Source organism: Aulonocara sp. 'chitande type north' Nkhata Bay, linkage group LG10 (assembly GCF_057382095.1).
Source record: "Aulonocara sp. 'chitande type north' Nkhata Bay isolate Kocher_YH1m ecotype deep benthic linkage group LG10, A_spYH_male_GT1.1, whole genome shotgun sequence".
NCBI lineage: Eukaryota > Metazoa > Chordata > Actinopteri > Cichliformes > Cichlidae > Aulonocara > Aulonocara sp. 'chitande type north' Nkhata Bay.
This window is the reverse complement of record NC_141353.1, coordinates 30,573,102-30,598,733: the sequence shown is the minus strand read 5'-3', so window position 1 is coordinate 30,598,733 and position 25,632 is coordinate 30,573,102. Positions and strand designations below refer to the sequence as shown.

At 37.1% G+C, this 25,632-nt stretch overlaps 1 protein-coding gene across 2 annotated transcripts in view; it reads left to right on the top strand.

Annotated features, from left to right (window-relative positions):
• doc2b (double C2-like domains, beta) overlaps positions 1-25,632 on the top strand; it is a 216,244-nt gene that overhangs the window by 102,846 nt on the left and 87,766 nt on the right. The window lies entirely within an intron of this gene.

Below are 25,632 nucleotides of genomic sequence, written 5' to 3'. Positions count from 1 at the left end.
CAGGACACTTATTTGATTGGCTGGGAAACTGTGCAGGCCCTGATTTGAAAATTTGAATGTCTCAGTCCTCACAGAGGATTGGCTGCCTGGGGACCTGGCAGAAATATATAGAAATACTATTATTAAGCATAAATACTACATTTAGTAGAAATACTATGTTTTAGCACAAATATTATAAAAAGAAGAAAAACTATAATTTAGCAGAAATACTATATTAAGCACAAATCCTATAAAAAGCAGAAATACTATAATTTAGCAGAAATACTATGTTAGGCACAAATCCTATAAAAAGCAGAAATACTATAATTTAGCAGAAATACTATATTAGGCATAAATCCTATGAAAAGCAGAAATAGTATGATTTAGCAGAAATACTGTATTTAGCACAAGTACCGAAAAGTACCAGAAATACTATGATTTAGCAGAATAGTAATAACTTATTGAAACACAAATGCACAGAGGGACACACAAACACAGGCTCTAATCCAGTCAACCAGTCTAACTATGTTCAATTTAAATCCTACAATGACATGCTGTCAAATAAGGGCAGGGTCCTCTCTCTCCCACTAAACACACACACACACACACACACACACACACACAGGGAGAGAGGACTAAGTTTCTAGGTCAGCCTGGGAGCTGCTGAATTTGAATCCACCAATCAGAGAGGCTGTTTACGTTTTCCCGCCAAAACAGGTGCATCTTTTTACACACGCAGCACAGAGAGGCACAGGATTATTGCAGCCTATTTCTCATAGTGAGGACTCCCCTCAAACAAATGACCATAATTTCCAAACCGTAGGGGCTAGAGCGGTCATTCTTACACCGTTTTGTTCAGAAGAGATGGGGGAATCTTCAAGTGTTGATAATTTATCATTAAAATATGAATTTTTAGAGATATATGACATGGATGACTTGTTGACTTAGAAGCCACGAATTCCCCAATATGCAAATTTGAATACCTGGAGCCCACATACATGATTGGCTGGCTGGGAAGCTGTGCAGGCCCTGATTTGTGGATTTGAATTCCTCAGCCCTCAGATATGATTGGCTGGCTTAGAAGCCATGAAGGCCCCAATATGCAAATTTGAATGCCTCAGGACACATATATGATTGGCTGGGAAACCGTGCAGGCCCTGATTTGAAAATTTGAATGTCTAAGTCCTCACAGAGGATTGGCTGCCTGGGGACCTGGCAGAAATATATAGAAATACTATGATTAAGCACAAATACTATAAAAAGCAGAAATACTATAATTTAGCAGAAATACTATATTAAGCACAAATCCTATAAAAAGCAGAAATAGGATGATTAAGCATAAACACTACATTTAGTAGAAATATGTTTGAGCAAAAATCCTATAAAAAGCAGAAATACTATATTAGGCACAAATCCCATAAAAAGCAGAAATAGTATGATTAAGCATAAATACTACATTTAGTAGAAATACTATGTTTTAGCACAAATAGTATAAAAAGCAGAAATACTGTAATTTAGCAGAAATACTATATTAGGCACAAATCTTATAAAATAGCAGAAATAGTATGATTTAGCACAATAGTAATCAGTTAAACAGAAAAATTGGAAAAGCAAAATGGACAGCTGAAAAAATGCTGAACATGCTGAGGGTCCCTCAAATATACTTGTTAAATGACAAAAATCAGCAAAAAAATGCACAGGGAGAGAGAAGTAAGTTTCTAGGTCAGCCTGGGAGCTGCTGAATTTGAATCCACCAATCAGAGAGCCTGTGTACTTTTTCCCGCCAAAACATGTGCCTCTTTTTACACACGCAGCACAGAGAGGCACAGGATTATTGCAGCCTATTTCTCATAGTGAGGACTCCCCTCAAACAAATGACCATAATTTCCAAACCGTAGGGGCTAGAGCGGTCATTCTTACACCGTTTTGTTCAGAAGAGATGGGGGAATCTTCCAGTGTTTACAATTTATCATTAAAATATGAATTATTAAAGATATTTGACTTCTAATGCACCATAACTGAGTAGAGCGAAGCAAAAACTGCCTTGACTTGCCCTCAAACAACGCTTTGTAACTCGAAATCTATTTGGAGTATCGATATCATTCTTTCACCGTAAGAGACAGCAGGCTTTGGTGAACAGTCATGGAAATTTTCAGGTCTCTGTGGAAATCCAAAAAAAAGTTATGACGAGAGAAAAAAGTGGTTCATTTCCAGAGATTGAAATCTGAAGAAATCTGAGCGAAGGACGAATTTCCTACCCTCAAACAAGTCCAACTCATTTCAGAACGGTAATACGTGAGAAAGAAATTCTTGAATTGTGAGCGTCAGGGGTGTCTGAAGATATTCGGGGACAAGCCTCATGTCTTAAAGTCGCTTCGTTAAGGAGATATGACGATTCGAATATGCCTCTCATTACAGAAATCCAGCGATGATTTTGAACAAGCTCTCCATTGACTTTATATGGAGAGTTTTGAGACCTTGTGTTGGTCTGAGGAGATTTGCAAAAATTCTATAAATCACACAACAATGATAGTGACATTTTCTGAAAGCCAGCAAAAATACCTACGTTTTGATGTATAATTTGTGGAAGTTGAGTGAAAATTGAGCAAGTAGCAAGAAGTTGTTCGGACATGAAGTGAAAATTGCAAAACCTTCAGTGGCACACTGGAAGCCAAGAGCATAGCAACCATAACAACGCATGTATTTTGTGAAAAATCACAATTTTGCAACTCAAAACTTTAAGAGGCATAAAAGTAAAACAGTAAAAGATTTCAAAAAGCTGAATCATACCTGAATAGCCCAATAATTTATGAACATTTTAAAGTTTGAATGGTTGTTCTAGGTGAAAATATGAGGAAGTAGTTAAGTTTCAAAAACAAGCAAATTTTAGCAGAATTGCAGAAGTTTCCCATTCATTTCAATGGGACAAATTAAAGGAAAAAAGTGGAATATTTTAAAAAGTATAATAGTTAAAAATAGCAAAAATCGTAGCAAGAAAGAGCAAAAATAGCAGAATAGTTTAAAATTTGAACGGTGAAAATCGGCTGAAAATTGTGGAAGTAGTTAAGTGCCAAAAAGTGTACGGAAGCAACTAGAATAATAATAATAATAACTAGAAAAATTTGCATTTCCTGCGAAAATGCAGTGTGGATGCTTAAAGCTGAAGCTGTATGCAAAAAGTAGCTGAAAAAGCTGAAAAGTTGCAGAAATTGTAAAAACTTTGCAGAAGCAAAAGAAGTTTGCTAAAATGGAATAACTTAGCAGAACTACAATATCTTAGAGGAAACATAATACTTGGCAGAAATACAATAGCATAGCAGAATTTAGCAGAAATATTGTAACTTACCAGAAACATGATAACTTCTCAAAAATACAAGAATTTAGGAGAAATAGTATAAGATAACAGAAAGAATATATTTAGCCAAAAATACTTAAACATTACAGAAACACTATGATTTAGAAAAATAGTACAACAGAGCAGAAATATTGTGATTTACCAGAGACACTGTGATGAACTATGAATATTGTAATTTTAAATTGAGACTATGTTTTAGCACAAATATTATAATTTGGCAGAAATACTATAATTTAGCAGAAATACTATATTAAGCACAAATCCTATAAAAAGCAGAAATGGTATGATTAAGCACAAATACTACATTTAGTAGAAATACTTTGTTTTAGCACAAATCCCATAAAAAGCAGAAATACTGTACTATGATTTAGTAGAAAAACTATAATTAATCAGAAATACTAAATTTAGCAGAAATACTATATTAAGCACAAATACTATGAAAAGCAGAAATAGTATGATTAAGCATAAATACTACATTTAGCAGAAATACTATATTAAGCACAAATCCTATAAAAGCAGAAATAGTATATTAAGCACAAATCTTATAAAATAGCAGAAACAGTATGATTTAGCACAATAGTAATAAGTTAAATAGAAAAATTGGAAAAGCAAAATGGACAGCTGAAAAAATGCTGAACATGCTGAGGGTCCCTCAAATATACTTGTTAAATGACAAAAATCTGCAAAAAAATTTATTACAGCCACACAATCACAAATATGTACACATGAGGAAACACACATGCACAGAGAGACCCACACACAAGATCCAATTCAGTCAACCAGTCTAAATATATTGAATTTAAATCTTAGAATGAGATCATCCCATTAAAAGCCTTTCTCTCTCTCTCTCTCTCTCTCTGTCACACACACACACACACACACACAGGGAGAGAGAAGTAAGTTTCTAGGTCAGCCTGGGAGCTGGTGAATTTGAATCCACCAATCAGAGAGGCTGTGCACTTTTCCCCACCAAAACAGGTGCATCTGTTTACACACGCAGCAGCACAGAGAGACACAGGATTTTTGCAGTCTATTTCTCATAGTGACGACTCCCCTCAAACAAATGACCATAATTTCCTAACCGTAGGGGCTAGAACGGTCATTCTTACACCGTTTTGTTCAGAAGAGATGGGGGAATCTTCAAGTGTTGACAATTTAATATTAAAATATGAATTTTTAGAGATATATGACATGGATGACTTGTTGACTTAGAAGCCACGAATTCCCCAATATGCAAATTTGAATGCCTGAGACCACATATGTGATTGGCTGGCTGGGAAGCCGTGCAGGCCCTGATTTGTGGATTTGAATTCCTCAGCCCTCAGATATGATTGGCTGGCTTAGAAGCCACGAAGGCCCCAATATGCAAATTTGAATGCCTCAGGACACTTATTTGATTGGCTGGGAAACTGTGCAGGCCCTGATTTGAAAATTTGAATGTCTCAGTCCTCACAGAGGATTGGCTGCCTGGGGACCTGGCAGAAATATATAGAAATACTATTATTAAGCATAAATACTACATTTAGTAGAAATACTATGTTTTAGCACAAATATTATAAAAAGAAGAAAAACTATAATTTAGCAGAAATACTATATTAAGCACAAATCCTATAAAAAGCAGAAATACTATAATTTAGAACAAATAGTATAAAAAGCAGAAATACTATAATTTAGCAGAAATACTATGTTAGGCACAAATCCTATAAAAAGCAGAAATACTATAATTTAGCAGAAATACTATGTTAGGCACAAATCCTATAAAAAGCAGAAATACTATAATTTAGCAGAAATACTATATTAGGCATAAATCCTATGAAAAGCAGAAATAGTATGATTTAGCAGAAATACTGTATTTAGCACAAGTACCGAAAAGTATCAGAAATACTATGATTTAGCAGAATAGTAATAACTTATTGAAACACAAATGCACAGAGGGACACACAAACACAGGCTCTAATCCAGTCAACCAGTCTAACTATGTTCAATTTAAATCCTACAATGACATGCTGCCAAATAAGGGCAGGGTCCTCTCTCTCCCACTAAACACACACACACACACACACACACACACACACACACACACACACACACACACACACACACACAGGGAGAGAGGACTAAGTTTCTAGGTCAGCCTGGGAGCTGCTGAATTTGAATCCACCAATCAGAGAGGCTGTTTACGTTTTCCCGCCAAAACAGGTGCATCTTTTTACACACGCAGCACAGAGACATAGACCTGCTTCTTTCAGTTTATTTCACATAGTGAGGATTCCCCTCAAACAAATGACCATAATTTCCTAACCATAGGGGCTAGAGCGGTCATTCTTACACCGTTTTGTTCAGAAGAGATGGGGGAATCTTCAAGTGTTGACAATTTATCATTAAAATATGAATTTTTAGAGATATATGACATGGATGACTTGTTGACTTAGAAGCCACGAATTCCCCAATATGCAAATTTGAATACCTGGAGCCCACATACATGATTGGCTGGCTGGGAAGCTGTGCAGGCCCTGATTTGTGGATTTGAATTCCTCAGCCCTCAGATATGATTGGCTGGCTTAGAAGCCATGAAGGCCCCAATATGCAAATTTGAATGCCTCAGGACACATATATGATTGGCTGGGAAACCGTGCAGGCCCTGATTTGAAAATTTGAATGTCTAAGTCCTCACAGAGGATTGGCTGCCTGGGGACCTGGCAGAAATATATAGAAATATATAGAAATACTATGATTAAGCATAAATACTACATTTAGTAGAAATACTATGTTTTAGCACAAATACTATAAAAAGCAGAAATACTATAATTTAGCAGAAATACTATATTAAGCACAAATCCTATAAAAAGCAGAAATAGGATGATTAAGCATAAACACTACATTTAGTAGAAATATTATGTTTGAGCAAAAATCCTATAAAAAGCAGAAATACTATATTAGGCACAAATCCCATAAAAAGCAGAAATAGTATGATTAAGCATAAATACTACATTTAGTAGAAATACTATGTTTTAGCACAAATAGTATAAAAAGCAGAAATACTGTAATTTAGCAGAAATACTATATTAGGCACAAATCTTATAAAATAGCAGAAATAGTATGATTTAGCACAATAGTAATCAGTTAAACAGAAAAATTGGAAAAGCAAAATGGACAGCTGAAAAAATGCTGAACATGCTGAGGGTCCCTCAAATATACTTGTTAAATGAAAAAATCAGCAAAAAAATGCACAGGGAGAGAGAAGTAAGTTTCTAGGTCAGCCTGGGAGCTGCTGAATTTGAATCCACCAATCAGAGAGCCTGTGTACTTTTTCCCGCCAAAACATGTGCCTCTTTTTACACACGCAGCACAGAGAGGCACAGGATTATTGCAGCCTATTTCTCATAGTGAGGACTCCCCTCAAACAAATGACCATAATTCCCAAACCGTAGGGGCTAGAGCGGTCATTCTTACACCGTTTTGTTCAGAAGAGATTGGGGAATCTTCCAGTGTTTACAATTTATCATTAAAATATGAATTATTAAAGATATTTGACTTCTAATGCACCATAACTGAGTAGAGCGAAGCAAAAACTGCCTTGACTTGCCCTCAAACAACGCTTTGTAACTCGAAATCTATTTGGAGTATCGATATCATTCTTTCACCGTAAGAGACAGCAGGCTTTGGTGAACAGTCATGGAAATTTTCAGGTCTCTGTGGAAATCCAAAAAAAAATTATGACGAGAGAAAAAAGTGGTTCATTTCCAGAGTTTTAAATCTGAAGAAATCTGAGCGAAGGACGAATTTCCTACCCTCAAACAAGTCCAACTCATTTCAGAACGGTAATAGGTGAGAAAGAAATTCTTGAATTGTGAGCGTCAGGGGTGTCTGAAGATATTCGGGGACAAGCCTCATGTCTTAAAGTCGCTTCATTAAGGAGATATGATGATTCGAATATGCCTCTCATTACAGAAATCCAGCGATGATTTTGAACAAGCTCTCCATTGACTTTATATGGAGAGTTTTGAGACCTTGTGTTGGTCTGAGGGGATTTGCAAAAGTTCTATAAATCCCACAACAATGATAGTGACATTTTCTGAAAGCCAGCAAAAATACCTACGTTTTGATGTATAATTTGTGGAAGTTGAGTGAAAATTGAGCAAGTAGCAAGAAGTTGTTCGGACATGAAGTGAAAATTGCAAAACCTTCAGTGGCACACTGGAAGCCAAGAGCATAGCAACCATAACAACGCATGTATTTTGTGAAAAATCACAATTTTGCAACTCAAAACTTTAAGAGGCATAAAAGTAAAACAGTAAAAGATTTCAAAAAGCTGAATCATACCTGAATAGCCCAATAATTTATGAACATTTTAAAGTTTGAATGGTTGTTCTAGGTGAAAATATGAGGAAGTAGTTAAGTTTCAAAAACAAGCAAATTTTAGCAGAATTGCAGAAGTTTCCCATTCATTTCAATGGGACAAATTAAAGGAAAAAAGCTTAATATTTTAAAAAGTATAATAGTTAAAAATAGCAAAAATCGTAGCGTAAATTAGCAGAAATAGCAGAATAGTTTAAAATTTGAACGGTGAAAATCGGCTGAAAATTGTGGAAGTAGTTAAGTGCCAAAAAGTGTACGGAAGCAACTAGAATAATAATAATAACTAGAAAAATTTGCATTTCCTGCGAAAATGCAGTGTGGATGCTTAAAGCTGAAGCTGTATGCAAAAAGTAGCTGAAAAAGCTGAAAAGTTGCAGAAATTGTAAAAACTTTGCAGAAGCAAAGGAACTTTGCTAAAATGGAATAACTTAGCAGAACTGCAATATCTTAGAGGAAACATAATACTTGGCAGAAATACAATAGCATAGCAGAACTTAGCAGAAATATTGTAACTTACCAGAAACATAACTTCTCAAAAATACAAGAATTTAGGAGAAATAGTATAAGATAACAGAAAGAATATATTTAGACAAAAATACTTAAGCATTACAGAAACACTATGATTTAGAAAAATAGTACAACAGAGCAGAAATACTGTGATTTACCAGAGACACTGTGATGAACTATGAATATTGTAATTTTAAATCAATACTATGTTTTAGCACAAATACTATAATTTGACAGAAATACTATGATACAGCACAAATACTCTGGTTTAGCACAAATATTATAACATAGCAGAAATACAATTATATAGCAGAAATGCTATATTTAGAAAGAAAAATATAATATAGTAGTACTTAAACATTACAGAAACACTATGATTTAGAAAAATAGTACAACAGTGCAGAAATATTGTGATTTACCAGAGACACTGTGATGAACTATGAATATTGTAATTTTAAATTGAGACTATGTTTTAGCACAAATATTATAATTTGGCAGAAATACTATAATTTAGCAGAAATACTATATTAAGCACAAATCCTATAAAAAGCAGAAATGGTATGATTAAGCACAAATACTACATTTAGTAGAAATACTTTGTTTTAGCACAAATCCCATAAAAAGCAGAAATACTGTACTATGATTTAGTAGAAAACCTATAATTAATCAGAAATACTAAATTTAGGAGAAATACTATATTAAGCACAAATCCTATGAAAAGCAGAAATAATATGATTAAGCATAAATACTACATTTAGCAGAAATACTATATTAAGCACAAATCCTATAAAAGCAGAAATAGTATATGAAGCACAAATCTTATAAAATAGCAGAAATAGTATGATTTAGCACAATAGTAATAAGTTAAACAGAAAAATTGGAAAAGCAAAATGGACAGCTGAAAAAATGCTGAACATGCTGAGGGTCCCTCAAATATACTTGTTAAATGACAAAAATCTGCAAAAAAATTTATTACAGCCACACAATCACAAATATGTACACATGAGGAAACACACATGCACAGAGAGACCCACACACAAGATCCAATTCAGTCAACCAGTCTAAATATATTGAATTTAAATCTTAGAATGAGATCATCCCATTAAAAGCCTTTCTCTCTCTCTCTCTCTCTCTCTCTCTCTCTCTCTCTCTCTCTGTCACACACACACACACACACACACACACACACACACACACACACACACACACACAGGGAGAGAGAAGTAAGTTTCTAGGTCAGCCTGGGAGCTGGTGAATTTGAATCCACCAATCAGAGAGGCTGTGCACTTTTCCCCACCAAAACAGGTGCATCTGTTTACACACGCAGCAGCACAGAGAGACACAGGATTTTTGCAGTCTATTTCTCATAGTGACGACTCCCCTCAAACAAATGACCGTAATTTCCTAACCGTAGGGGCTAGAACGGTCATTCTTACACCGTTTTGTTCAGAAGAGATGGGGGGATCTTCAAGTGTTGACAATTTAATATTAAAATATGAATTTTTAGAGATATATGACATGGATGACTTGTTGACTTAGAAGCCACGAATTCCCCAATATGCAAATTTGAATGCCTGAGACCACATATGTGATTGGCTGGCTGGGAAGCCGTGCAGGCCCTGATTTGTGGATTTGAATTCCTCAGCCCTCAGATATGATTGGCTGGCTTAGAAGCCACGAAGGCCCCAATATGCAAATTTGAATGCCTCAGGACACTTATTTGATTGGCTGGGAAACTGTGCAGGCCCTGATTTGAAAATTTGAATGTCTCAGTCCTCACAGAGGATTGGCTGCCTGGGGACCTGGCAGAAATATATAGAAATACTATTATTAAGCATAAATACTACATTTAGTAGAAATACTATGTTTTAGCACAAATATTATAAAAAGAAGAAAAATTATAATTTAGCAGAAATACTATGTTAAGCACAAATCCTATAAAAAGCAGAAATACTATAATTTAGAACAAATAGTATAAAAAGCAGAAATACTATAATTTAGCAGAAATACTATGTTAGGCACAAATCCTATAAAAAGCAGAAATACTATAATTTAGCAGAAATACTATATTAGGCATAAATCCTATGAAAAGCAGAAATAGTATGATTTAGCAGAAATACTGTATTTAGCACAAGTACCGAAAAGTACCAGAAATACTATGATTTAGCAGAATAGTAATAACTTATTGAAACACAAATGCACAGAGGGACACACAAACACAGGCTCTAATCCAGTCAACCAGTCTAACTATGTTCAATTTAAATCCTACAATGACATGCTGTCAAATAAGGGCAGGGTCCTCTCTCTCCCACTAAACACACACACACACACACACACACACACACACACACACACACAGAGGGAGAGAGCTGCCGAATTTAAATCCACCAATCAGAGTGGCTGTTTACGTTTTCCCGCCAAAACAGGTGCATCTTTTTACACACGCAGCAGCACAGAGAGGCACAGGATTATTGCAGCCTATTTCTCATAGTGAGGACTCCCCTCAAACAAATGACCATAATTTCCTAACCGTAGGGGCTAGAGCGGTCATTCTTACACTGTTTTGTTCAGAAGAGATGGGGGAATCTTCCAGTGTTAACAATTTATCATTAAAATGTGAATTTTTAGAGATATATGACATGGATGACTTGTTGACTTAGAAGCCACGAATTCCCCAATATGCAAATATGAATGCCTTAGACCACATATATGATTGGCTGGCTGGGAAGCCGTGCAGGCCCTGATTTGTGGATTTGAATTCCTCAGCCCTCAGATATGATTGGCTGGCTTAGAAGCCATGAAGGCCCCAATATGCAAATTTGAATGCCTCAGGACACATATATGATTGGCTGGGAAGCCGTGCAGGCCCTGATTTGAAAATTTGAATTTCTCAGTCCTCACAGAGGATTGGCTGCCTGGGGACCTGGCAGAAATATATAGAAATACTATGATTAAGCATAAATACTACATTTAGTAGAAATACTATGTTTTAGCACAAATACTATAAAAAGCAGAAATACTATAATTTAGCAGAAATACTATATTAAGCACAAATCCTATAAAAAGCAGAAATACTATATTAGGCACAAATCCCATAAAAAGCAGAAATAGTATGATTAAGCATAAATACTACATTTAGTAGAAATACTATGTTTTAGCACAAATAGTATAAAAAGCAGAAATATTGTAATTTAGCAGAAATACTATATTAGGCACAAATCTTATAAAATAGCAGAAATAGTATTATTTAGCACAATAGTAATAAGTTAAACAGAAAAATTGGAAAAGCAAAATGGACAGCTGAAAAAATGCTGAACATGCTGAGGGTCCCTCAAATATACTTGTTAAATGAAAAAATCAGCAAAAAAATGCACAGGGAGAGAGAAGTAAGTTTCTAGGTCAGCCTGGGAGCTGCTGAATTTGAATCCACCAATCAGAGAGCCTGTGTACTTTTTCCCGCCAAAACATGTGCCTCTTTTTACACACGCAGCACAGAGAGGCACAGGATTATTGCAGCCTATTTCTCATAGTGAGGACTCCCCTCAAACAAATGACCATAATTTCCAAACCGTAGGGGCTAGAGCGGTCATTCTTACACCGTTTTGTTCAGAAGAGATGGGGGAATCTTCCAGTGTTTACAATTTATCATTAAAATATGAATTATTAAAGATATTTGACTTCTAATGCACCATAACTGAGTAGAGCGAAGCAAAAACTGCCTTGACTTGCCCTCAAACAACGCTTTGTGACTTGAAATCTATTTGGAGTATCGATATCATTCTTTCACCGTAAGAGACAGCAGGCTTTGGTGAACAATCATGGAAATTTTCAGGTCTCTGTGGAAATCCAACAAAAAGTTATGACGAGAGAAAAAAGTGGTTCATTTCCACAGTTTGAAATCTGAAGAAATCTGAGCGAAGGACGAATTTCCTACCCTCAAACAAGTCCAACTCATTTCAGAACGGTAATAGGTGAGAAAGAAATTCTTGAATTGTGAGCGTCACGAGTGTCTGAAGATATACCGGGACAAGCCTCATGTCTTAACTTTGCTTCGTTAAGGAGATATGACGATTCGAATATGCCTCTCATTACAGAAATCCAGCGATGATTTTGAACAAGCTCTCCATTGACTTTCTATGCAGAGTTTTGAGACCTTGTGTTGGTCTGAGGAGATTTGCCAAAATTCTATAAATCCCACAACAATGATGGTGACATTTTCTGAAAGCCAGCAAAAATACCTACGTTTTGATGTATAATTTGTGGAAGTTGAGTGAAAATTGAGCAAGTAGCAAACAGTTGTTCGGACATGAAGAGAAGGCTGCAAAAGCTTCAGTGTCACACTGGAAGCCAAGAGCATAGCAACCATAACAACGCATGTATTTTGTGAAAAATCACAATTTTGCAACTCAAAACTTTAAGAGGCATAAAAGTAAAACGGTAAAATATTTGAAAAAGCTGAAACATACATGAATAGCCCAATAATTTGTGAACATTTTAAAGTTTGAATGGTTGTTCTAGGTGAAAATTTGAGGAAGTAGTTAAGTTTCAAAAACAAGCAAAATTTAGCAGAATTGCTGAAGTTTCCCATTAATTTCAATGGGACAAATTAAAGGAAAAAAGTGGAATATTTTAAAAAGTATAATAGTTAAAAATACCAAAAGATATAGCCGGCATTAGCAAAAATAGCAGAATAGTTTAAAATTTGAATGGTGAAAATCGGCTGAAAATTGTGGAAGTAGTTAAGTGCCAAAAAGTGTACGGAAGCAACTAGAATAAAGTATAAAGAATAAAGAGAAACAGGAACTCAATAGTGTGGATGCTTAAAGCATCCACACAATAATAATAATAAAGAATAAAGAGAAACAGGAACTCAATAGTGTGGATGCTTAAAGCATCCACACAATAATAATAATAAAGAATAAAGAGAAACAGGAACTCAATAGTGTGGATGCTTAAAGCATCCACACAATAATCTATCATCTTCAGTCACTTGTTTTCTGGGACTCAAAAAGGATGAATGAGTTATCCACTGTACCTCCACTGCACAGAAACAAGTTACCACGCAGTGTGAAGTTCCTTTTTCTACTAATTAATTCACTCATTAATGCTTATAGAGGCTGCTGCAGAGCCGTTTTCAGTTAAACTGTACACATAATATAAGAGGTCTGTGGGTTTCTTGGCCGCTACACATAGTAATCTACTTTTAATTTGTAAGTGGACCTGAAAGGCTCTGAACCAAGCAATAAGTATGAAGGTAATAGGACACAAAAGCCCACAGACTCTCTCTTATTAACATTTAATTAAATTCTTGCCGTGACATGTCAACAAGAAGAGAGCCAGACCTATTTGATAGGATTACCTTTATGAAAGCTACTTTTACAAGGCAAAATTACTGTGATTAAAAACCTTTTTCTCTCTTTTTTTTTTTTATACCATTGAAGAAAAAAAAACCCACTGATCTTTTGGCATTACGCCTTGAATCTTCAGACTGTTAATAAAACCATGTGTGAGTTCACCTTTCTGATTTCTATCATGTTGAAGTGAACTTAATTTCCATATGGCAGGCATGTCACTAAGCAAAAGGGGAGGGAAACTAGCACTTACTCAAACCAGAAATGTGCTGACTTCAAATAGTATTTCCATTAAGTTCCAGGTATAGATACAGATGTTATAGCAAGAAGCAATGATGACTCTCTGGGCTGTTATTGGTTGGTTATTGATTTTATAAAGACCTGTAGCCCTTCTAAACGAGGGAAATTCATCTACTGTCAACCATATGTTAGACTTCTTTGTACTTGTCCATCAGTTATGGATATATTTGTCAAATTTCTTACACTGAACTGGAAGTTTTACAAGGTTTTCACAAGGTAACTTTCACGTCATCAGCAAAGCATCAAACCTCTAACCCACTGCAGGTTTAACCTTTCCTACGCATGAGCAAAGCTACACAACAGCTGTGTCCCAATTCCTAGGCCGCATCGTTGGTAGGCCACTATTAAAGGCAAGGCAAGGCAAGGCAAGTTTATTTGTATAGCACAATTCAACAACAAGGTGATTCAAAGTGCTTTACAGAGACATTAGAAACAAGAACAAATAAAAAGCATGATTTAAAATTGAATAAAACAAGCAAATAAACTAACTAACTAGTTAACAAACAAACAAACAAACAACAGTATATAAAATCAAAACAGATAAAATCAGAACAGTAGATAAAATCAGTAGTTAAATGTAAGTTTTGAAATTTAAGCTTAAAGTGTGGATTTGGTGCTTTATTCAAATGCAGCTGAGAACAGGTGAGTCTTCAACCTGGATTTAAATAAACTGAGTGTTTCAGCTGATCTGAGGCTTTCTGGGAGTTTGTTCCAGATATAAGGAGCATAAAAGCTGAATGCAGCTTCTCCGTGTCTGGTTCTGACTCTGGGAACTGATAAAAGACCGGATCCAGATGACCTGAGGGATCTGGATGGTTCATACTGGGTCAGGAGGTCATTGATGTATTTTGGTCCTAAACCATTCAGAGCTTTATAGGCCAGCATCAGAACTTTAAAGTCTATCCTCTGACGGACAGGCAGCCAGTGTAAGGACCTCAGAGCTGGACTGATGTGGTCCACTTTTTTGGTCTTAGTGAGGACTCGAGCAGCAGAGTTCTGAATGAGCTGTAGTTGTCTGACTGATTTTTTAGGTAGACCTGTAAAGATGCTGTTACAGTAATCAAGCCTACTAAAGATGAATGCATGGACTAGTTGGACATTAAAGGCCGATTACATCACAGCCAGGCGACGAAGGCTGTCCAAATTCGAAGGCTGCTCCAAATGCGGCCGACAAATGCGTCCTTCATTTCCCCGGATTTGAAGGATGGGCCGGGTGTATCCTTCTTGGCCCAACCTATCCCAGAATGCATAGCGTGGCCCAGCCAATTCCAGTTTCCAATAATGGCGGCAGCTACTTAGTTTTATCTGCTCCATTTATCAAGAGATCACATAATTGCAATAGCGCTCCGACGTTTTCAGAGACGTCTGGATGGTCAAGGCTCACTATAGCCGCCGAGAACACGGGACTCCCGGGACGTCATTTTCAGACCCCCCGCAGTCTTTTTCTACTCAGGTTAAACATGATATATAAGTCACTTAGATAATTACAAATGTTATTGTTTGGCTTTTTTCAGTGTTTTATTTGTTCCTCAGTAAATCGGTTTGGCTGAGATTAAAGTTATAGTTTTCACACAGCTGAATAAATGTTGAACAGAAAACCGATTAAACAGAAGTGCGAGATGTTCGAGACTTTACGCCGGTGTCCTGTTATATTTTAGATAGCAAGGAGCAGACGGCTGAGTTTATTAAACTCCACCGAGACACCTGGTGACGCAAATCTGAAGGCTAGACTGTCCAATTTTACAGCCGCTCACTTCCACCCTTCTTGGTCTTCGAAGGACCCCGCCCACATAGACTGCGAGGGCAGGGTCCTTGGATGGATGCGGCCTAGGTTTTGGGACACAGCTAACATTAAAGCTTCTTTAATGGCTGAGACAGCATGATTGGCTTGTATTACTGCAGGTTAAGCTGGTGATTGGGTCTTTGGGAGAAGGGGTGGAAAAACTAACATGCTTGCTACAGTGAAATTTTGGATTTAGGTTTGCGCAGTGCAGGGTGACGACCATAGTCTCTCGAATAAGACACAGCCGTTGTAGAAAACATATTCATACACCAGTTTGGCCTTTGAGTTGTGGAACTGTTGAAGATTTATTTTGGGTCATTTTTGCAGACATAAATGTCAACAGCCAGGAGCTAAAGGGCGGGGAAATAATTATTTTATGGGACTGGATTGTGTAATGTTATATTGATCAGTTCCTCATTAAGGTTTATGTAAGTATATGATAGCCATTCCATAACTGTATATTTATCAGGGGTGTTAGTAGGCTTTATTAAAATGTTTTGCTCATTTTTCATGTTTTTTATAATGTGACAACACAATAACTTAACCTTTTGTCCCATCCTCAAGAAGTTTTGCATTGTAAGTGCTGCAAATCCTGTTTTTGAGGTAAAAACAATACATAGTGGATTCCTTATATGGCTCATGAGAAGTCCAACGTGGTACAAGGTGGAAGCAATATACTTGAGTTTGAGGAAACAGGGGAAGATATGTGTGTAAACAGCATGAGAAGCGTACTGAAGCAAGCTAAATGCTACACTAGCACGTGTCAGTGACAACAGCCAGTACACGAATCAGCGAGTACACAACACAAAATGAAGGAACTGGGGTTGTGATGGGTTGCAAAGCAGCTTGCAGATGCACAGGTAATTAAAAAACGTGACTCGTGGGAGATTCACTAAAAAGGTTATCGCCTGATCTGACGGGAGTTCACCATTACTGTACATTATCAGTGCAGTGGTGGGCTACAACATCACAGGATCAGGCTTTAACATTTGTGAAAGAAGCTATTAAGTTTTAGGTCTTACATCGTTAACTTCTCTCCTTTCCTTCCCTCAGCAGAACCAGCATCCCAGGAAGCTTACTAAGCCAAGTGCATCAGAACACATCCATTATCTCACTTGAGAGAAATAAATTAATTTAGCCTGCTTGGGCTTTAATGCATTATAAGAGAGTGCATACATGTAGATGGCCAGAAAGACAAAAATAGCTCAGAGCTGGGAATTCTTCCTCTACATGGTTGTTGGCTGAAGCAGTCAGAATGTGTGGCATCATGATGACTCAAGTACTGACAAATAAGTTCTCTAAATCTCTTTCTTTGGAGTGTTTCATTTCCATCACCCCTGGTGAGACTTTAGCAAATGGCACAGAATGACTCAGTTTTCATCTCCGAGACCTTGGCCATCAACAGTGTTGGTCAAGTTACTTGAAAAAAGTAATCAGTAACTAATTACTGATTACTCCCCCCAAAAAGTAATCCCGTTACTTTACTGATTACTTATTTTCAAAAGTAATTAATTACTTAGTTACTTAGTTACTTAGTTACTTTTTAAAAACACGATTTACAACCTGAAGAGGTGATAAAGTGATAGATCTTTCAGCCCAATTCTACTTTTTCTACATAATCCATCATACAAAATGTAATCAAATGGAAAAGTCTCTTTTTTTAACTTGTTTTATCAGTTTTAATCTTTTAACTTTATGCATCAAGCAAAACATTTAATTATATGCAACATTCTCTGACTTGAATAAATTAGTTTAACATTTAAACCTATTTTCTACACATTCCAGCACATAAAATAAAATATTTTTTGTGTTTACACTCACTCTTTCAAACAGATGCAAGTAAAACACAGCAGAAAATAAATAAAGTCAAAGACTCAGCGGTCCTTTTGCTCTATTTTCACCTGTAAAGCAGGAGCAGGGTAGGCGGAGGGTTACCCTGGTGTAGGTGTGCTGCGGTCAGTTGAAGAATCCGCGCGAGTGTCTCTGTGAGTTTCCCATCACGTCGTAGCTACTCGGTGCTTGCTCGGAAGTTTAGGGGTTTTTTTCGCTGTAAAAAGAAGTTTTCTTCCCACGCACGATGGACGCTAATGTTTTTGTCACTTTTTATGGAATCAAACTCAAAGTAAGGTCAGTACTTCCACACTTTAAACGCTGCACGCTCATACTCTCTCCCGCACTCGATATATTATCCATTGTTGATCTGCACACAGCTGCTGTCACCAACGTCGCACTTGCTTACGTCACTGTCATGAGACATTCTCGCAAAAAAAATCACGGTTTTAGTAACGCAGTAACGCAGCGTTCCTACGGGAAAGTAACGGTAATCTAATTACCGATTTTGCAATAGTAATCCCTTACTTTACTCGTTACTTGGAAAAAGTAATCAGATTACAGTAACGCGTTACAAGTAACGCGTTACTGCCCATCTCTGGCCATCAATAGAGATGCTCTTTGTTTTACAGCTAGTTGATACTGATAAAGCTCAGTAAGGTCACTACTTTTAAAGCCACAAAGGAAATGTGCAATTTTTGTGTCTTACTTTGGTATTTGAGATTGTAAATTTCCTCCTCAGAAGAAGTTCATACCAACACGTCGACAGCCTAAACAGTAGAAGAGGTAGAATGTCAGTGCCCACCCAAAATATGTGACTGTTTCCATCCATATTTGAAACTCTACCTCCTGTAGTGAGGATGTATACAGAACAAATCTGTTTTCAGATGTCGAGATGTTTTTATTACTACTTTCATTTTCAGACACTGCTTGGTTACATTTAAGCATCCAGTTGAATGGTAAGTTCTGGTAAAACAGACTGATTTGGGTTAAAATATATCATACTACAACACTGACTACAGGATGTCACCAGAACTGATACTCACAGTTCCATTCGATATTCTGAAAACACAACAAGAATTGTTTTTCTGTGGTACCATACCATCATAGGCAGTATAAGTACTGAAGCAGCTCTTCTACCAGAACTGAAGGGGCCAATATACGCCTACAAATGTTCTGGTCCTTACATGCTGAACAAAAACAGAAGGAAGCCTGCAAGCCCATGAAAAAAAACTACAAATGGTGCTGTAGAAACTACATATGGAAGATGGCAGTTAGTTCAGCTGCCGAGATAGCGCCGCTTTAACTCTAATAAAATCACTGTGTCCTATCAACAAAATATAATTCTAACATTTTAAATAAATGACCCATGAAGATGTCAGTAATTTAATATAACTTTCTGATAAAGCAGTTTTTGTTTAAATACTTGAGATAAACATATTATTAAGAATCGTCTACTCATATGGGTACCTACTACTAAGTTTTTGGTATCGTGTTTTCTCTAATGCTGACTACATCTGACCACTATTGTTTGACTAGTTCCAGCAGAGGCAGACTGGGTAATGTTACACTTAGAATTCAGAACAGGCGTTTTTATTTATATTAACATTTTAGTACATCTACTTTGCCTAAAATAAGATGCGGTAATGTTATAAAAGTGCCATTTTAAACATCTTTTTAAGTTCTTACTGCCCTCGTGTAAGAGAACACTTATAATATTATAACATAATAATAGACAAATAATTTGTCTTTCACAGTTTCATGAGTGTTTCCTTCCCACTCTTGCTAAAGTGCTTGCCCATAGGGGTCATATGATTGTTGGGGTTTTCTCTGTTTCTCTATATTTTTGTAAGGTCTTTACTTTACTATATAAACCACCTTAAGGCAACTGCTATTGTAGATTGGCACTATAAAACTGAATTGAACTGAAACTTTAATTATTCTATAACATATCACATTTTACAACATTATTTTGTGTACTGGAAAAGCACAGAAGCTAAATAAAAGTATGTGACAATGCATTAGTTGTGTAATCAAATCAGGGGTGGCTCTACAGGGGGGCAAGGGGGGGGGGGCAACTGCCCACCTCCTATATAGCCCTGCCCCCTTAGCTGGCCCCTCAACTTTTATGTCCTTACAATACTTGTAAAAACGAATTGCTTGTTTGTTCAAAAGTCTCTCATAGCCTTTATTTTTTTAGAAGAGATGATTATACTTTTTGATTATACTTCGCTGAATATGAGAAACAATCTATTAGCACCTGAAAACTGAGTGCTGTTTCAGCTTTTGATCTCCCCGACTTCAGACACAGCAGGCCGGACGGCTGCTGGAATCCACAATCACTGCTTCTTAGTGCTTCCACTCACACCTGACTCTTCCAATTTATTATCTTAGCAGGTAACAGTCACAGTTGATCTGGGTTATTTCTTTCAGATCTAAAAGGTTCTTGCACCTCGTTGCCTGCTAGAATGATCTGCAGGCCCATGGGCAAAGCACAACACGAGCCACACATGTTCAGAGTTTAAAAATGAATCAACGCCTTTGTTCCTTTTTGTCCTTGTAGTAGCACGTCATACCAGGCGGTCTATCAGCTTGTCTATCCATCTGTCCGAAGATTTGGCACATGGTAGGAAATGCCGGTCAGATTGTCCTCAGATTTGCTGCAGATTCTTCTCGACTTCATATAGATAGCAGCATCCAATTTGCCATCTGAAAGAATGTTGCACATCAAACTTCAGTGCAATATTTTGTCCCCATCCTTTTAACCAAGCAAAGTGCATGTGTAGGTTCCTGCAGGAACTGGATTTCCAGAGTTCTTGAAAACCTGCTTTCATGGAAAGGTTACTATAGCCAAAAGGGGCTGTTTGCTTTCTTCACTGCTGGCTTCATCTCTGGGTTGCTGTACTGCTTTATCAAATCTTTGCCATCAGTGTTATTTTCACGGTACATCATATTCCTCGAGTCACTCAGAGCGGTATTGCAAGTTATTGCAAATGCATATTGTTTAGAAAGCACAGAGGGTTTAAAGAAAATATATTTCTCCTGCTTTTGTTGTATATTAAAGAACCGCTAGTCATGCTTGCACTTCTGTAAGACTTCCTCATTTTTCTTGTTTTGAAACAGTAGTATATTCCCCCTTTAATATTTGCAGAGAATGGTTTACTTTGTCAGCAATCTACATCTAGTCAGTTTCTCTCACACTAGAAAACAGTCAGTTAGCCAAAAGTCAGAGATAAAGGGAAAAGAGGTAAAGTGTGAAGGAAGAGTGGAGAGACAAGTCTCAGCCTGCACAGAGCAGGGTCGAACAGGCTAGATGAAAGGGAGGGAGACACAGCGGCCGCCTTGGAATCAGAGCATCAGGTGGACAACTTTAACACATTAAAGTGGGGAATGATGGCATATCTCTTGTATGATTGAATTTCAGTGTTGGGGCCCACTCTTTTAGTTAGCCTGTATTTGGGTGTGTGTGTGTGTGTGTGTGTGTGTGTGTGTGTGTGTGTGTGTGTGTGTGTGTTTGGATCATCTTTTGAGATCATCTTTTCCCAGGCATGAGAAAGACACACAGTGAGTCTGAGCGCATCATCGAACAAAATCCATAGTTAGATGAAAAGTCAGAGGATCACAAATTTCACAACACTCCAATTCACTCAGCAAGGAAGTGTAGTCAAAGCGTAGATTTAAATCCTGTTTCAAATCCTGCACTTGCAAAAAAACCCCCACAAAAATCTAGGAAATTAAGGAATTTGTTACTGAAGTGTGTTTCGAAACAGTGGTGGAGAATAAATAAATACTGAAAGCATCGTCAGTCGGGGTTTCCCCAACTGTTTTCCCAGGTCTAAGCCGACCTCCTCCTGTGCAATACAAATTTATGTGTTTTGTTTCTTTTTTAGAGATACAACTATTATCTCAGCTTACACATAATGTTATCCTGGTGTTTCTGTGAACCATTTTAAAATGTAAATACACTAAAATTACAATAAAAAGGAGTAAAAATAGAGAATAATTAACTGGACAGATGTAGCCTGTTCTCATTATTGGGATGCCAATTTAAACCACTATGTCAAAGGCACTTTGAGGAACAAACCTGTTTGTCTACAGACGGTGACTTAGTGTGTCTATTATTTAGTTTTGTATTTCTTGCTCTAGCTCTTTGCTCTGTGATTTCTAGTTCTTCAGTTTTGCTAATAATAATAATAATTGAAACAATCTTTGAAAAAATGACTTACCAAGCATGGCAAACAACTCAAATATGTAGAGCAAAATGTTCTGAAACTGCTTCACTTCAGCTTCGATTGGAGCCTATGGTGCTGGGGGCGGAGTCTGTGAATTTACTCTGTTGGTGTCATAGCCCCTGTAGGAGTTCAGAGTTAAGAGGTCAAGAGTTAATGTTTCCATTGTAACACCTCCAGATTTGACATAGAAACACTCATTTTTAACACTCGGTTTTAACTACTATCATTTTACACCTCAGAGTTACATTAAAAGAATGTGACTCTACTTAGATTAAAATTAACTCTACTTTTGCAAGAAGACTACTAACACCAAAACATTTAACACTTTTGAATTTGCTGTGTATGTTGTGATCTCCCTCATCCCATACTGTGTGTTCCATCAGCCTGCCTGTTTAGTTGTCTGTATTCTCAGTTTAGCCAGTTGTTTGTTTTTTTGCTATCCAGCAATAAAGCTGCATTTGAGTTCACCTTTTTGCCTCTGTGAGTCTGCACTTTGGGTCCACCATTCCTGCCTACTCCACTCAGACATGACACTCGCATGGTTCAGTTGCAAACAAGGTGTCCTTTCTGGAGTGTGCCGTGATGCACTGAGTGGCCAATCACTCTCAGGGAAACTGATCGGTCACTCCTAGGTCATCACTTGTCAGTGATCAGGGTTACCGCTGTGTGTGCAGTGTGTTTTAAAGGTCCAAATGGGATGTGCACCATGGCATGCTAGCTGCAAATTACGCCAACACAACCCCTCCAATCTCCTTATAAAGACTCCACATGTCAGCTAAATGTGGACAGTGGCATTTTTGGTGAAAACACAGCACAGTGGTGGAGGGCTTGATTTGCAGCCTGGGTACCTTCCAGTCATTCAGCAACAATGTGAGAAACTGATAAAGTCATAAAGAAAATGATGACTTCGGGTTACTGCTGCTCAAGGTGGTTTTACAAGCTGCTGAATCATTTTCACATCACTGTGAGGAAGAAACACAGTTGGTGATTTTTCTGGAGTTTTTTGCACTTATCAGTGAGCCTCACATTGTCTTACAATGCAGTTGCAAAACCCAGACCTGCTAATTTACCACGACCTACACTAAAACCTACATTAACACTCCACATAATCTTCCAGTCTCTTCTTTCTGCTGCAGAGACTCCTTTTATTTCCTAGTACACACACTCATGTGAGAGCACACACACACTTGGTTTCTTAGAGATATTTTTGGTCTTTTTCAAAAATTCATTATCAATAATTGCAACTGTTTTCATGTCACAGCTTTTACATAATAAGGGTTTATGAAACAACTTGTCTTCATTTTTATTCCCCACATCACAGTAAACGGAGGAACATCAGAAACATTAGAGAAATTATTCATTTCGTACTTTTCAACTTGTCATATTTCAGCTGTAAATATTGATAAAGTGTCCGGCAGACATTCCCACAAGACTATTCAGAAAGGATGGAGTAAGAAGCTGCTATATCATGGCTGCAGCAAAATCAATTGTTATTCATATCTGGTGCTGTAAAGCCTTAGACCGCAAGTGTCTGCTAGCTAAATGATAAATTATAAATGTTATTTGTCAATGAAGGCTTTTAAGGTCATTTATTGTTTGTGCGTCATCATCCTTAGAATAACTTAGAATAACCCCCCAAAGATTAATATCAGTCTTCTTTCTGTTAAGTATAAATTAGGAGCCAGGAGATAAATACCTTAGCTTAACGTAATGACTGAAAACAGGAGGTTGCAGCATGCCTTCTTGATGTTCAGAATTATATCCTTACTCAATGCATCCATAATCAAAATCATGAAATATGCACTAATATTTAAAAAGTAAACTACAATCTGCCTCTGAAGGGAGAGACTAATGCTTATTGATTGTCTGCAAATACATACTAACTATGAGCGACATTGCAACTTGAAAAAGTGCAAACCAGAATTGAAAATGTTAACTTTCAAAGTAAAAGCTGTGCCTCAGCGCTCCAGTGAACATGTTAACATGTTTAAAAGGTGCAGCTTTTACTTTGAAACTGAACCTCCTCTATTTTCGGTGTGTGTGGCACCTTTCACATTTCACAACAGCTAACAGAGTAGCTGGACCGTGTTTGTAGACAAGTCCATCACATCCATTCACACTGCTGCCGTAGCAATATGCAATATGTCAAACCCATCACAAAGAGGGTTTTGCCAACTGGTTGGGGAGTACACATTTTGCAGAGCTACAGGTGGCTGCCAAGGGTTCACCGACTGATCCAATATTGTCATCATGCTGACAAGTCAATGAAACCTAGTTAGTGGACACAGAATCTGCAAAACCTCAAAAGAAAAGACTGTTCAATGCAGCTGGTGGATATGCAGATTTGATATGGTGTCTTTATACAGGAACGAGGGCTCATCGTACAAAGATACCCAGAGTCAAAACACAAGTTAGAGCATAATATGTTGCTTTTACATTTCTGCTCCTTTTAAGCTTAAAAATGTCCTGTGGTAAACAGCTTAGGAATACCCAGGGTAGGTGTCCATACATACCTTAGCTAACCAGATCCCAGCTCTGGCCAAAGAAACAAACAAGCAAACAAAGAAGCAACTTTTACTTACTGTGAGCTTGGATAGATTTATTTGTTCTCTGTGGAGCAATATTAAGATTGTTATCAGATTAATCATACTCCTATTTCATGCCATGCTTTTCAATGCAAGTTTGAATTCAAGCTGGTAACTGCTACTCTTAAACAAACAGTGAATATGTCCTACCCCATCAAAGTGCCATGTTATTACTACAAGAGTCACCAAAATACTGTAAGCAGCTTGGTTCTGCAGCCTGCTCTAATTGCAGTGTCCAGGATTCTCACACAGCTTTTAACTAACACATTCTTTAATGTCAAGTACATTTAACAACATGAATTAACAAGATACCTTTTCAGGGTGATCTTTTAACTTTGACTTAACTAAACTAAATTAACAAATTTGTAACTAAACAAACTTTCTTTTTGTCATGTCTGACAATGAAGCGATCACCTGTTCATATTGAACGTGTTCTCTCTAACTAGGAATATAGCTCTGTGTCAGTAGCTAGCAAAACAAAGATATCCTAATCTTTTGTTTTAGTGATCCCACTTCATCGACCTGCACATATGAATGCATGACAGGGATGAGAATCAAAATGTGAGAATGCATGTCTTTTAGGAGGATTATGGGTTGAGTGTGCCCATAGTATTGACTGGAAGGCATGTCCAGCGGTAGCAGATAGAAAGTGCAGCACATTTTCATCCAGGGTGTTGTGAAATCCTTCCTTGGTTTTTTTGTTGAGGCACAAAAGTCTTGCTGGTTAGGTTAGCAAACGATCAAACAGACCTTGTCACAACAGCGGCATTAATGAGGGGTTATGAAATGAGTGACCCGCTCACAAAAGAGCCACGCCAGAAAAGAAATGAGCTGAAAAATAAACTCACTTAAATTACAGAGCATGAATCAACCGCTCAGACTTATTTACTTATTAATAACATAGTCTTAAATAGTTCCAGCCCACTTTAACTCCTGACTGTGAGAAACAGCCATGAGTGCCACTGAAGGTGTCCCTCTCACCATATGGACGTGTTTTCATGTTGCATGTGTTGAAATCCTATTTTTCTCTACTATGATCTGGATACTGTGTGAGCTGTTGTGTTAAAGTCTCCAGCAGCACAACAACACAGAGCTGTTTGCGTAACTCAGACTTGTCTCAAACTGTCACTAACTATTGTCTCAAATCCAATTAACATAGCCAAATATAAACAAATAAATTAATGGATTTTCAATTATATTCACTGTATCAACAGGCCATTCAAAGCCACTATTGCTTTAATCATTTATTTTCCACTCAGACTGTTTCCACATTTGGCATTTCAGCAGCGCTCTGAGCTGTGTAAACCAAAAAATCTTTCTGAAACACTGCAGACTGCTTTGTTTTTGTTTT